Here is a 14,753-nt window from a genome sequence, read left to right on the forward strand (position 1 = left end):
ACATTCTATTGCAACACCGGAGGAATCACAAGAGCGTTGCCGGCCTTTGAGGAAGGTGTACGCGCTTTTTTTGAAGGAACCCATGTCGTATCGTCCTGGAAACACCGCACAAGGAAGCTCATTCCACAGCTTCGTAGTACGAGGAAAAAAGCTCCTTAAAAACCGCACTGTGGAGGACCGCCACACATCCAGATGGTGAGGATGATATCCTAACTTGTGGCGAGTCATGCGAAGGTGGAATAAACGCTAAAATAACGCTTAATTTTTGTCGACAGTACAATAAAATGAGACATTAATAATTGATAATCATTAAATATTAATTAACATCAACATCGTTTTCAGATTAGATCGAGAGAGTATTCACTCGTCTCGTGTAATTTGTGGTCACACTCCCATCCCCTACTCTCGCTACTCGATTGTAATAGCCAAAAGGAAATTGTTGTTAGTAATCCCATAAAGATAAACTGCTAAAGGTGGAATCGTTATTACCTTCTCGTCTGGGTGTGTCGTACTAACTAGGGTTTCTATCCGTATTCTATGTAACGTTATAGTTTTGTATGTAATTGAAGTACTGTAACTTAGAATTGTTAAATTTGTAATAAAAATGCTTAATATACAATGTCTTGCTCATATAGATTAGCAAGGTTAAGTGGAATAAATAAGTTTTGTTATGATTTTCAAGTAATACTTTTTATTTATTTTTATTTTTATGGGAAACATACAGAAAATTAATAACTTATAAGTAACACAAATTATTTTCTTACTTAACCAATCAAGTTTCCACTACTGACTAAAAAATATAGCTCAATCGAAATCATTTACGCGATAAGAACTAAATAAAATGAAAAAAAAAGGATTGTGTGGTTTTATGGAACCACGGTAAAAGTGAAACTTTTTTCACATTATAGACATTTACCTAAAAATTTTTGGAATAATATTCCATTAAGATTATAAAAATAGCTTTATCAATCTTAATTTTATACTTGGAAAATTGGAATGATAATGGGAAATAATAAAAACATACAAAATAGCGTGGAGCACTGGCAGAAATGAGTAATAGTCTATACTCTACACGGTCAGCTGCTGCGAACTATAGGCATCGCCCCACCGTCACGCGACATACAACACACAGACGAAAAAGTTTGAGACGATGTAATAAAAGTTTCACTTTAATAAGAACTGATAACTGAAAACAAGATGACAACAAAATTTAGCATGTTAGCCAGAATTATTTTTCTAAGAGCACCAATATTAATATGAAGATTGTTCGTATCACCATAGTTACTGCTGAAGTTTTTACACACACAAGATACAAAGTTATTCGCCGAGTACCTAGTTTTCCATTTAGCCCGCGCAAAGGTAGGTCTATAACGTGCACCCAATCTACAGCATGCAAAATCAATATTACTTAGAAATAAGGGGGAGTTAACATTGTTATCTATTAATTTATAATTTGATCTCTGAAAGTACGTCTTTTTTCGAAGCTATATACAGTGGAGATATTATGATCAGAAATTAAATTTCGATGGGCTATGTAACGTGGAAATTTATTATGAATCCTTTCGATTGCGTTATTATACACATTATATTGCAGATACCAGCATCTTGAACAGTCCCCTAGAAGAGATTGTATTAAGGCATTAAATAAGACTTATATTAATACGGCCTTACAAATAAAATTGGCATAAAGTTATAACTAAGCATAAACCAAGAATATGTAAAATGTTTACAAATAGATATTTTGCTTACGAATGGTCTATTCGGACGTTTAACGTTTCCCGCGTTTATTTGCACGGCAGCTTGTCATTTGGAAAACTTCAGAATTATCATTGTATTGACAGTGTCGTCAACGATATTGTAAACATTTTGCATATTCTTTGTTTATCATCAGTTATAACTTTATACCAAGTTTATTTGTTAGGCCGATAATGATTATTATTTTGACATTTGACTTGCATGAGTTATTAATTGATTAAGGAAAGGATTTGTCAATCGGTCATTTCCTGCGATTATCGTGTAAATGTTTTAAATATTATTTTTCTACTCCTTTAGTTTTACTGTTATTTATAAGTACATACTTTATTGAGTGTTTAAGAAAGTCTATGGCCTAAAAAATCATTGTTTATGGCCCAATTATTGTAATGTCACCAAAAAAGCATATAATTATTAGGTAATACGTATTACATACTATATTACACACATAATATTTTAATGTTTAAATTATTAGACTAAATACTTTAATGTCACCTTAAGAAAAAACTTGTTAACGTTATTGTTATATAATTAGTAATTTTTAATTTTCCCACGTTGGCTGTATGGGTGTACCTTTGCCATTCCTTGATAGAAAAAAAACCCAAATTAAGTATGTAAACAATACATTTCCCGCCCAAAAAGTTGTGATATGTGTTTGTTTAATTATAGTTTTATTTAAAATTATAAAATATTGTATGCGACATGTTGTATAACTAGATAAAAAAGCATCATGGCATCATTTATTGCGGTTTTCGCCTCGACTCAAACATTTACTTAAATACTACTTTAGTAAAGAAGTAGATTACTCATTAAAATAAAATGCATCCAACAAATATGTCGTTATATAAACATAAACTTATACTTACCGAAGTTTCGCAGCCCGCGAGAATATTTTAATACAGCATTCATCATTCTCGAATACAGCAGGCCTTTGTTTAACATTCGATGGCAGCCGAGAGCTCGCGCAAATGATTCGCGAGGTATTGTCGCCATAATGAGCTCGGGTGAGCGGACAGGCGAACGGAAGAGGAAAATTAAACTCCTGGGCCCTAGGCTTGTGTTCATTACTCCACACCCGATTATTCAGACGCCGTTTGTAAATGCTGCGATAAAATATCACTGTTAACCTTCAAGCGACTGTGCAATGTTTATGGGACCTTGCACTCATTTACAATTGTAGGTCGTTCTGGTGTGTATGCATAGGTTTTTCCTGCTCGATGATGAGGGTTCATTCGCGTTTCTGTTATTCAATGCCTTTATCAGTGTTTTGGAATGGTTTAAACCTGTTGATTTGCTCCAGGGTTTAATAAACAATAACATACTTACATTTACTTTGTTGACTTCTCTAAAGCATATGATTCTGTAAAATGGCCAATTTTTTGGAAAACTTTAAAAAGAGATAGGCACGCCAATCCATCTTATGCACTTTCTTACGCAAATTTCGAAGAAGGTACAGCCTCATTACGGACTTTTCTTTCTCTATTTTCTCCAACTTACTTTTTATGGAAAAAGATGGATTGACGAGCGTACGTGTCATCTGGTTCTAAGTGATCACCGCCATCCACACTCTCCCACAACACCAGAGGAATCACAGAAGATTTGCCGGCCTTTAAGGAAGGTGTACGTGCTTTTGTTTTAGATACCCATGTCATATCGTCCCGGAAACACTTCAAAAGGAAGCTCATTCCACAGCTTTGTAGTAAGTAGAAGCTGTGGAGGAACTCCACACATCCAGATGGTTACTTTGCAAATCCCGACTACCACGAAAAGTTTTTTCATATTATGGGTTAATATATAGCTGATGACACACACAAATAATATGACTCTCTATTGGTGACAGAATTTTCAAAACCGATTCAGTAGATCCAATTATTACCCCTTACAATCTCACAAACTTAATGAGAAAAATGATCAAACTTGGTTAAAACAGCTATATTTAGTAAAATAGATTGACAATCTGGTTGTCTAACGATAAATAACAATCAATGTTCCCAATAACGGTGTAAGTTGTTCCGTGAAAGCAACACATTAGTTTCATGAATGAATCATCGGGATCGCGTCCCTCGGGACCCTCGGTCGTATTCGATTAGCACGAATAATTCTAAAAGGGAAATTGAAAAGCTGAAGCGATGCCCTCAGGACTTGCTCTTTCTGTTATTTGCGGCCGCCCGACCTAGTGCGCGGAATACTAAACAAGATTCAATACGCTCCTAATGTGTTAACTTATTGATATTCAATGATAAATTTACATATTTGTTTCCACAATTTATATTGGATTTGATTTATATTTTCATTTTTATCAGTGGGAGGCTCCTTTGCACAGGATGTCGGCTAGATTATGGGTTGGTACCCGGATATAGGCGCCTATTTCTGCCGTGAAGCAGTAATGTGTAAGCGGGGGCTGTACTGGGCAAGTGACGAGCGCAGTTATAGTACCACTCCGTATTTTTGGGTCTTTCAAGAATCCTGAGCGACACTACATAGTAATGAGCAGGGCCAATCAATTATCATCAGCTGAATGTCCTGTTCGTCTCATCCCTTATTTTCGTAAAATAATGTTTTTGTTATAATTACATTTTTTTATAAGTGGTGGCAAACGGGTAAGAGACGTGGTGTAAAGTAGTGAGACAACCCATGGTTATCTACAAAATCAACGGTCAAGAAATGCGTTGCCGGCTTTAAATATGGGAGTATATATGGGAATATGCTCTATTCTTGACTGTCTCTCAGTTGAATCGGTTCGTTCTGTGTGAGCTAAGTTCCGCGAGAAAAGCGTCTCTTACTATTAAATATTTGGGACAAAATGAACCCTATTAGCACAATAAAAGTAATAGAACAGTAGAGTAACTCAGCGGTCTCTTTGAAAATTATACCTACGTCTGGGCGGAACAATTTCCCTTACTGCTTTGACCACCTTTTTCGTACGAACACTTCGTCTATGGCCAAATCTCTTTTTTCACAAGGAGGTCTCATTGTACCTATTAATAGCCAATATACACAAAAAGTTTACTAATACCAAGCTTATGGAGTGATTTAAAATTGCATTTGGCTCCATACGTATTTTGCGAATTGCGAATGCAATCACAGCGATTCGGTTCTCTTTCTCACCCCACTCCATTTTAATATCGCAAAATATTGTACAATGTATTGGCACCAAAGAAAATTCAATGAACAATCATATAAAATTGACAAATACCAAATTCAAATGTAATATTTTGTTTATTTTTAATCGCAACAGTGGCCAGAGTAAGTTACTCTCGTTAATTTTTTTTTGTTATTAGATTTGTCATGATTTATTGCTATAGCATGACTTATTATTATTAACACAAATATAATTTAAAAACAAAATTTATGAACGATGCGGGACTCGATCCCGCGACCTCTCGCGTTCGTGCGAGCGTCTTCCAACTGAGCCAACCGTTCGAGTGACGTATCGTTGATAAATCTTGTATGTTTTGTTCAGCTCTCAGTTTGCGGCTTCATCTACAGGATCTACTTTACACTTGATAACCTGCTCAACCCTAATATTTGCATGTTAGGAAATTGACTTGAGATGTCACTCTTGTAAAAATTTATAATTTGTACTTTATTAAATGAACTGCCTAAACATATAAAAATCATAAAATAAATAGTTTTAGTGTCACAGAACTGCCTTAATTTTGATGTCAAAATTATATTTCCGCCAATAACACTTAAAACTTTTTAATGATATATTTAAACGTGTCATGAAAGCTCTTAACAGTTCAGATACGTTTATTAATTTGTATCCAAAACAATAGTTCCTTACAAAGTAATTAAAATAAAACAATACAGTGTTTATTAGTGAATGACTGCAAACTCACAATATTCGCAACAGCTAACCACAAATCAAATTACACTGCACTGGGTTTTACCTCACAATTATGTATGTAAATTTTGTTAACTTTCTAAACGAAATTTTTTTACAGAATAGTTTTTGATATTTAGTTAGTCTAACAATAGTATTTTCTGTGATTAACGCGAGTTAAATGAATTTCATTTAAATGAAACACTTCCGGCTCGAAGGACCATGAAAAGGGGTGCACTTAGGGGTAGATATCTATATTGATTTTATGGTAAAAGTATTTATTTACTTAAGATACTAAATTAATCTATGACACTTGCTAAATAACTATAATTATTGGTTCTTCTTGTGAGTACGCGGATCTCTACTAATCTAGTTCTAGACAAATGGTTAATGGTAACTAGGACCGGACCGATCAATGGTTACTCACGTACTACCTTACTAGCCTTACAAGGCAACACATGATTATAAATAACTAATATTACCTACTATGCAATATTTGTAATATAATGCTGTTCGATGGATTTACTTCGAACAACACTTTTAAAGGATTAAAACGCGTGTAATTTGTAACTGTGTTTTACATTGGTAAACACACACACAGTTTCATCTGTCTACAGCAAATACCATCGCCGAGGCAATAAATGGTGCTAAACTTCATAATGGCAACTATGACAAATACTATCTTTGTCTCATTTCATCTGCAGTCCCCCTGAAAAAGAGATCTGGAAAGATCTTGAAACATCGGGTTAACTAAAAAAAATTTAACTTTTACGCAAAAATCTAATGTAAAAACACATTTACAATTAAACGCGTTTTAATCCCTTAAAAGTGTTTTATTTAAATAGTTTAACAATATTGATTTACATGCTTGCTCGATCACACAATTAAAATATATTAGAGAGTACTGGTACTTATAATTTACTTTAAGCTAGCAATAACCTTTTAATGTTTTTTTCCTTGAAAGTTCAGTAAGTTTTTTTTCTTCTTCTTATAATGCCCACTACTCGGCTAAGTCGAGTTAGTAAGTCTTTTGTGGGGCGATCTATATGCTTTTACAACAACATCCCAGAAAATGTTCAAAACAAAAGTATTACGTAATTCAAAAGAATTGTTAAAAAACGTTTGTGCGGTAAAGGTTACTATAACATAAATGACTTTCTATCTTCTTTAATTGTACAATATTACTTTGTAAACATATTTTTGATGAAAAAAAACTCCACTGAGTTTGTTGCGCCCATTCCTCTCAGGCGTGAGGCATTAATTTTGGAATGGGTGGTAGTTTTTTTTGACTTTCAATAAGTGATGTCACATCCTATTTTGAATAAAAATATTTGAATTTGAATTTGAAAAAAAAAATGTTTTTGTTTGACTTCTCACATAATATGTATATTAGTGGAAACTTTATTGGTGTTTGTACAGTCTTACTTTGTAAATGTTTTTAAAAACTGTTTGTAACATAATTGTCCCAAATAAAAATAAAAATAGTTGGCATGCTAGAAAAACTATTTGCTTTATTTTCGAAAATAGCTGTAAACATTAAACGGTGGACATGGATTTGTTCACTAATCCGGCCTTAATTAGCACTGGGTTAGCAATGCGCCTTACATACTGCTCAAAAGTTCATTTTCATCACAATTTTTCAAATGAAAAATTAAATGTCGAGAACTTTTTAATGATATCTTATTAGATAAATAACACGTCTAAATAGCCTCTTGCTACTATAAAAACGATAAAAACAGTTTTATTACTTTAGTGTACGTGACAAGCTAAGTCCTACACTCGTGAATTGTATGTCACTGTATTAGTGTGCGTGGTGTGCTCAAAATAGAGGGTAACTGTTAACCTCTATTTTGTTTCGACGTTTTTACAGCTGTCACAGTCAATGTAGACTCATACATGATCTAAGGATATTAATGTCTGAAAGTGTAAGTGACTAAAAAGCTACGTGTTCCAGGTTCGATAAGGTCAACTGAAAACTTATATTACGAAGTGCATGATGCAATGTTAAATTTTAAAAATTTCAGAGTCATTATACTACCGCACAAAAAGAAAAACCGTATAGATTTTTTTTGGACTTTTTCCTATCACATTTTTATTTCCTGGTAGTAACATTTAAAATTAACTCGATATCACCCGTTATCAACACAATAATATATTTGTTCGTTTATGATTGGCACACAAATTAATTCTTAACAGTCGTAGTATTATATAATCTGTATTAAATTTGCATTTATTCATTTAATTGAATTTTTGCATTTCATATAAGTACATTAAATACTTTCAGATGAACTTTTTATAAAAAAGCCCGCTGAGTTTCTTGCGCTCGTTCTTCTCAGGTCTGAGGCAGTCTATATTGAAAGGGTGGTAGTTTTTGACGTTCAATAAGTGATTTTTATAGAGAGATTGATATAGAGTACATTTTATCACGAAATATTTAAGTAATAACTTAACTAAATATTTGAACCACGAGTTGTTTTATAATAATATTAGCTGGTGATGGTGAGCTTTACTTAACTTTAACAAATGCATAAATAACCCGATATCAAAATTTAAAAACGTTTTTGTTAATTATGAAATTTGTAGAATTTAATCTGTACTCCCTGTTCTTGCAATGAAATAATTTAAAATCAGAATTGTCAAACTGTTTGTCAAAAATTTATCTCAAAGAATTATATATACAGAAATTGAATTGGAAATTAAAAAAAATTGACGGGTCACAAATTGTAATAATAACTATCCTATCACTCAAGTTGGATCAAACTGCACAAAGTGTGCAAAATTTTATTAAAATCGGTTCAGTAGTTCAGGAACACATAGCGGACACACGAGATTTTCTTATCTCATAAAGATTAAAATCAATCAGTAATTTTTTACGTCTGAAAATGAAACTTATTGAATATCAATGCTACCCACTTTTTACCATTTACCACTTGGAAAATTTGGAAAAGTTGAGAAATACATTTGATACTCTTCAAATGATTCTACAAATTCAATAAGGGTTCATATTGGACTTGAAAATTTTTCCCAAAAAATAGTTTTTATATCTAAGTATTGTTTGTCAACATTTTTACGTAATCACTAAAGCTGATCTGATACATTGAAGACATGATAATCTAAAAATATAAAAAATCGACTTCAAAACATTTTAAAGTATATTCTACCTTATATCAGCATAAAATATTACAAAGCTTCATGTTTTCATCAATCACCTCGCCTTATAATAAAGTGAAAACTTCGAGTGCTCAGCAAACTTGAGTGTTTGTGTCCCAAATGTTGCCATTGTCAGTTGAGGAACGCGTTCCGCATACGGCCAGCCTTTATCAACTTGTTACCGTGTGGCTTGTACTGAGAATTCATAATTATCTGTCTTAAGCTTGACTCATGCTAATAGAGTTTGTTCGAGTTTTGGACGAAAGTATATTAGACAACTAAACAGATATACAATCTAATGACTTAATTGAGTTTTCAACTATTTACAAACTTTCTAATGCCACAAATGTTATCAAATTTGTTGTAATAACCTAAGATATTATAAACGTGTACATAGACACAAATAAAATTTGTAAAACAAAATTTTATGAACGATGTGGGACTCGCACCCACAACCTTCGGAGTTCAGTTCCGGTGCTCTAACCTACTGAGCTAACCGTTCGAGTGACGTATCGTCATAAAATCTTGCATGCTTTGTTCAACTCTCAGGTCGTAGGTTCGAGTCTCGCATCGCTTATAAAATTTTGTTTTACAATTTCTATTTATGTATTAATCCTAGAAGTGAGGGTTATCACTTTTGAAACACAACAAATTGTTTAGATTTACAGGAGCGACATCTCATCGCGACTCAAGTAAATTTCCTAATATTCAAATATTGGGGTTGAGCAGGTTATCAACTGTAAAGTAGATCCTGTAGATGAAGCCACAACTTGAGAGATTTTGGTTTTTAAATTTTATTTGTGTATTAATCCTAGAGGTAAGGGTTATCACTTTAAAAACATAACAAATTGTGTAGATAGACAGATGTGAACGCGTTGAAAAAAATAGCGGCAAACAGTTAGCCTCTACGTTCAGCAACGCACGTATACTTAAACAAAGTGAAAAGCATATTCCTAGAATAAGACTTAGATCTATACTTATTTACTAAGGAAACAAACAGATACATCACTATAGTATAAAATGAAGTTAAATAAAATATACAAATTACAATATTGGATATATCCAAGAATAGTTTCACTGTAAACATAAAAGAATATAATAACACATACATGAAAACAGAACGAAATTACTTAAGATAAGTAAACAATAGAATATTTAGGCGAATATACAATATTATATAAATCAAGACACAGACAGACATACAAAGTAGTGGATATAATAATGAATAAAGATAGAAGGTTTAAGGTAAGGACAGTACCTGTTGTTGGAACGATATTCCTTATGGGACGATGCGGAGGGGTACCCCAACCGGGAAAAAACGTCCGGAATGTTCATGTACGTCGAAGCGTTGCAACGGGACAATATCTTGCTGATTATTATTAATATACTTGCTAGCTGACTTGACAGACGTTGTTCTGTAGATGATTAAAAAAAAATACTGTTTGATAGGAATTTGCCAATAATATTTCAAAACATCAAGAATTATTTCGTAAAAAACGCTCCCTGTTGTTATAATGAAATTCTTTCACAGCGGAACTGTCAAACCATGCGTCACTGAATTCTCTCATAGAAAAAATGTCCAAACAAAACAAATATTGAAAATAAAAATAATTATGGGTCCCAATCAAAATTAAAACTATCCTATCTCTCAAGTTGGACCAAACTGCACTCCATGAAGTAATCCCCATTAAAATCCGTTCATTAGTTTAGGAGTCTATCGCGGACAAACAAGTGTCACGTAATTTATATATATTAAGATAAATAATTGACAAGTAACAATTATTGAGATTTGACACATTTCTGTCAAATTAAATTGATTGTTTATTTTATTTATTTAGAGCATTGGTAACAAGGCCAAATCAAACAAAATACTATAAACGAATATTAAAATCATATTTAAATAGGTTTATAACTGCAAAAATACATTGACATAAAATCAAAACATAATGACGTTCACAGTACCTTTTTGATGTTATTGAAGATAAAGTTTTAAGTAAATGAGTAAAATTAATATATTTTTTATAATTAGGAACTTCGTTCGTATCCGGTGTCCAACGACAACACACGGTTTTTTTAACTTAGACGCAGTAGACGAAAACAAGTCGACATTAATGTGAGAATACAATGAAAAACATATTCTGTGAAGAGCTTACTTAGACTTTGCTCAGACTTTACTTGCGTAAAACTTAGCTGAGTGTGATAAAATGCGAACTTATTTTTGCATTGGTCTGTCTTAGCTAAAACTTTATATTATTTCAGCTGTCAAATTATAATGAAAACGAAACGAAAGATTATGCCTATCCTTGCACTCTTTTACGCCATAAAATCTGAGCAAAGTGTTAGTACGCTCTATAAATCTCAACCTAAGACATGGCTTTTGCCCAACAGCACAAGGTTTTTTCTTGACACATAAATTACCTAAGGTAATTACTATAACAAAATATACAAACTATTAAATTATTGGGGCCCCAGAGGCGCGGAGAATGTACAAAGTACTATCTTCGTGCCACAACACGTCTACTGGAAACCCAAGCGCTGGCAGCTATTTCAGTCAACGGATCAGCCTAGCTATCCAAAGCGGAAATGCTGCCAGTATTCTTGGCAAGCTTCCCCATAATGATAGTTTTAATTCAATGTAATAGTATTGTAAATTAAGTTAGAAGAAATGTTTCATTAAAGGTTAATTCAAAACAAATATTGCTGCTGTCGCAACTCTGCTAATCCAAGACTAATTGGCGGTCTAAAGTCTATTAGACGTGAAACGGCAACCCCAATGCAATTATCACAACAAAGGATTTACCGTTCCCATAATCGTGCTGCTTTTATCTCAATTACTCTACGTAGAACTAAAAGTAATACAATGCATTAAGCATCAATATTGAATCGACAATTCTAAATAACATTTCCCGACACAATACAAAGTAAAGTCATCTTCGACATGAAAGAAACACATCGAAATTCTTAAGGGGAAATATTACTTTGCAATCGCGGAATTCTTCGCTGAAACAACTCGCGGGGAGGTAACGTTCATTTCGACAAAAGAGGAGCAATATTCCGTGCACAAAGGAGAGCAGTCGATATATTCAATGCAGTGACACAAGAAATGGCGGCACAAAGCGGTTACAAAGCTGATATTGAAAGTTACAACAGAGTCGAACGTTGTTAGGGGGTGCCACGAACGTCGACTAGTTTGTCGACCGTAAATACGTTTCTAAGCTCCGAATTATATTAGTGTACTAATGATAGATGGTACTGTATCACATGTTACTATTGTTTTGCAGTTAAAATCAGTATAAATAGATTTAAATGAAGAATCGAATGAATTTAATGGTAAAAGTATCGATGCTATCATTAAAAAAAAATATTTAGTTTAATTACTTTCTATACATACTCATATTTTTTTTTAAATTGTTATTCATAAAGGCATTTAAATGTAGTAGTTTTTGCATTCGTATAAACTTAATATTTATTAAAAATAATTAAATTTCACCTTTGTTGGGAATTATATTATTACAAGATCAAACATTACAAGAATTTTGATAGTAATATATTGTTGCTGATTCCGAATGTCTAATCGAAAAGTGACTCTTTTCTATTCGAATAGTTTGAGCACTAAAAGTTTCCAGTTGAAAATTTTCATAAGTCTAACGCATGCGCATAATTTACGCACCACCCCCAAGAGTCGTACGACCGCCTCCCTCGGGTAAATATTGAAGGCAATTTAAACCTTAAATCCAGGTGTATAGAGTCCATGGCAACTTAACTGGAATCTCCTAAAGTCTTGAAAACTTTTGAATTAGACGTATTATCGTCTGCTTCTGAAATCGTCATTATGTTAACGGGACAAGACTTCATTTTAGCAATGTATCTGTTCGTGGATCTTATCACGTCTATTTTCTTTACCGAAATTAAGATTTTAATCAAATTTGAACTTTACACAGTCGTGTTTAGGTTTTATTTGATTCCATGTACTGTTCACAGGACAATTTCATCGAGGACTGAACTTCAGTCAGTCTGAGAGAAGCTTTAATAGGGAACGCACAGGTTTCCACACGCGCGGTACGAACTTATTACGTTGCGTTGTCGCTTTTGATAATAAGGATACTATACTAATATTTTAAAAAAAAACGGGTTATGTTCTATGGGTAATATAATCTTAATTATTAATAAGTATTGTTTGAGTGTAAATTCACTCGTAAGTGCAAATAAAGATTTGGAAACAGACGTTTAAAAAGGTTCTATAAAAAAATATTGACATGCGTAAGTAAAATACATATGTTAAATTATGTACTGTAGGTGTTAAATTAATTCATTTGTCATATTTAGTAAAATAAAATACAAACAAGATAATAAATCTATATTAAATATTAATGCTTGAAGCATATCCAACTCTATAATCCGTTATTAAGTTAGTTCTCAACTAAAATAATGAACAAGAAAAGTGCAAGTCAACGAGACAGTATCAAAATGTTATTTATTAGTTAATTAAAATATAAAGTACTTGATCACAGCCTTTTGTTCATTAAAAGGCCCGGTGCCTTCGCATAGGCCCTCATTATAAATAAATGTGAATGAATGTAAATCGTAGCTAAGTGAGCTTGGCGTGAGACGAGCGCGCTTCGGCGATCTCGGCATATTTGCCATTTCCCCGACATTCCCCAGTTAATTAAACCCCATTTGTACACTGTCTTGCAAAATATAATTTATGAAACGAGAAAATACTTAAGCACCTACGAAATTGATGCCTTAAATTGTTTCGTGAAATAATTACGTTGTGATTTAACGTTATTCGAATAGTTTTGAATTTAATGCTTTATTATAATATAATTTATTGCTATAATGGTAATAAAAAATTTAATTAACTAATTTTAATAAAACGAACTACCTAACTGTGATAATTTTTCTTAACCTAACCTAACCTAACTGTGATAATTTTTCGGTAATAAGTTAATACGTTTTTTAATATAATTATAGTTCACTTGATTATAATAATTGTATGCTGTATCTGCCTTAAAAGATAATGCATTAAGAATTAACTTTAGAATGAATACTGTTTTAATACTTGTATTAATGTAATCATCACTGGTGGATTAAATAATACGAATAAAGTATAATTAATTATCTTTTATGTATTTTAGCTTCAAATCTATGTTTTAATAAAAATGGATTGTTTTTATAAATCTATATATATAAAAATTAATTGCTGTTCGTTAGTCTCGCTAAAACTCGAGAAAGGCTGGACCGATTTGGCTAATTTTGGTCTTGAATTATTCGTGGAAGTTCAGAGAAGGTTTAAAAGGTGAATAAAAATACCCGGAATTAAATAAAAACAACAATTTTGTTTTTACTTTGATGTGTCCCCCGTCGTTCAGAAATCAAATTGAAAGAATAGTTTAAAATGAATAACTTACTAGAATTTATATCTTTCTAACTTTCTCAGGAGGTAAAACATAAACTTAATTTTATATATAGAACAACGTCTGTCGGGTCAGCTAGTATAATATAAATATAAATAAACTTACTTTTAAAACTTTAATTACTTGATATTTCTTTGGTAAATCAAATCCCATCTTCTGCTAATCTCAAAATAAGCCCGCCTTATTCGGTACGCCTCCGCCTACGGAGATTACAAAAATGATTATATATTTCGTATATATTACAAGCCGACTCTTTCGCACTTCGAGCGAAAAATTCCCAAAGAATACATAGATAATTTAAAAATAAGATTGTGGACATAAAGTATTGTGGTGTTTAAATATAAGTTAAACCTCATTATTGAATATTTTAATACTTTAGGATAAAATAGCTGGACGACCGAACCTTGCTCGGATTTTTATGAATGTTTAGTACATTCTTGCACACAAAAAAACTATAGGACATCTGGATTCAAACCGGGGTCTTCTGCTATCCGGATCACCCAATGTCCCATCTAAGCTATTATAGTCTTGTATATAGTGGTGAAATTTACCATTGTATTCTAATATTATTCTGTTTCTCATTAAAACACGGATAAAACTACTTTTTT

The 14,753-nt window shown here is 32.5% G+C and overlaps 1 protein-coding gene and 1 long non-coding RNA gene across 2 annotated transcripts in view; one reads left to right on the top strand and one right to left on the bottom strand.

Annotated features, from left to right (window-relative positions):
• LOC126973738 (uncharacterized) overlaps positions 1–14,753 on the bottom strand; it is a 224,129-nt gene that overhangs the window by 151,054 nt on the left and 58,322 nt on the right. The window lies entirely within an intron of this gene.
• The window catches only part of LOC126973713 (delta-sarcoglycan-like), a 49,580-nt gene continuing 48,300 nt past the window's right edge, over positions 13,474–14,753 (top strand). The window contains exon 1 of the mRNA XM_050821042.1: positions 13,474–13,570. The gene's annotated coding sequence lies outside the window, so the exon portion shown is untranslated. The remainder of the gene's footprint in view (positions 13,571–14,753) is intronic.

Source organism: Leptidea sinapis, chromosome 30 (assembly GCF_905404315.1).
Source record: "Leptidea sinapis chromosome 30, ilLepSina1.1, whole genome shotgun sequence".
Taxonomy (NCBI): Eukaryota; Metazoa; Arthropoda; class Insecta; order Lepidoptera; family Pieridae; genus Leptidea; species Leptidea sinapis.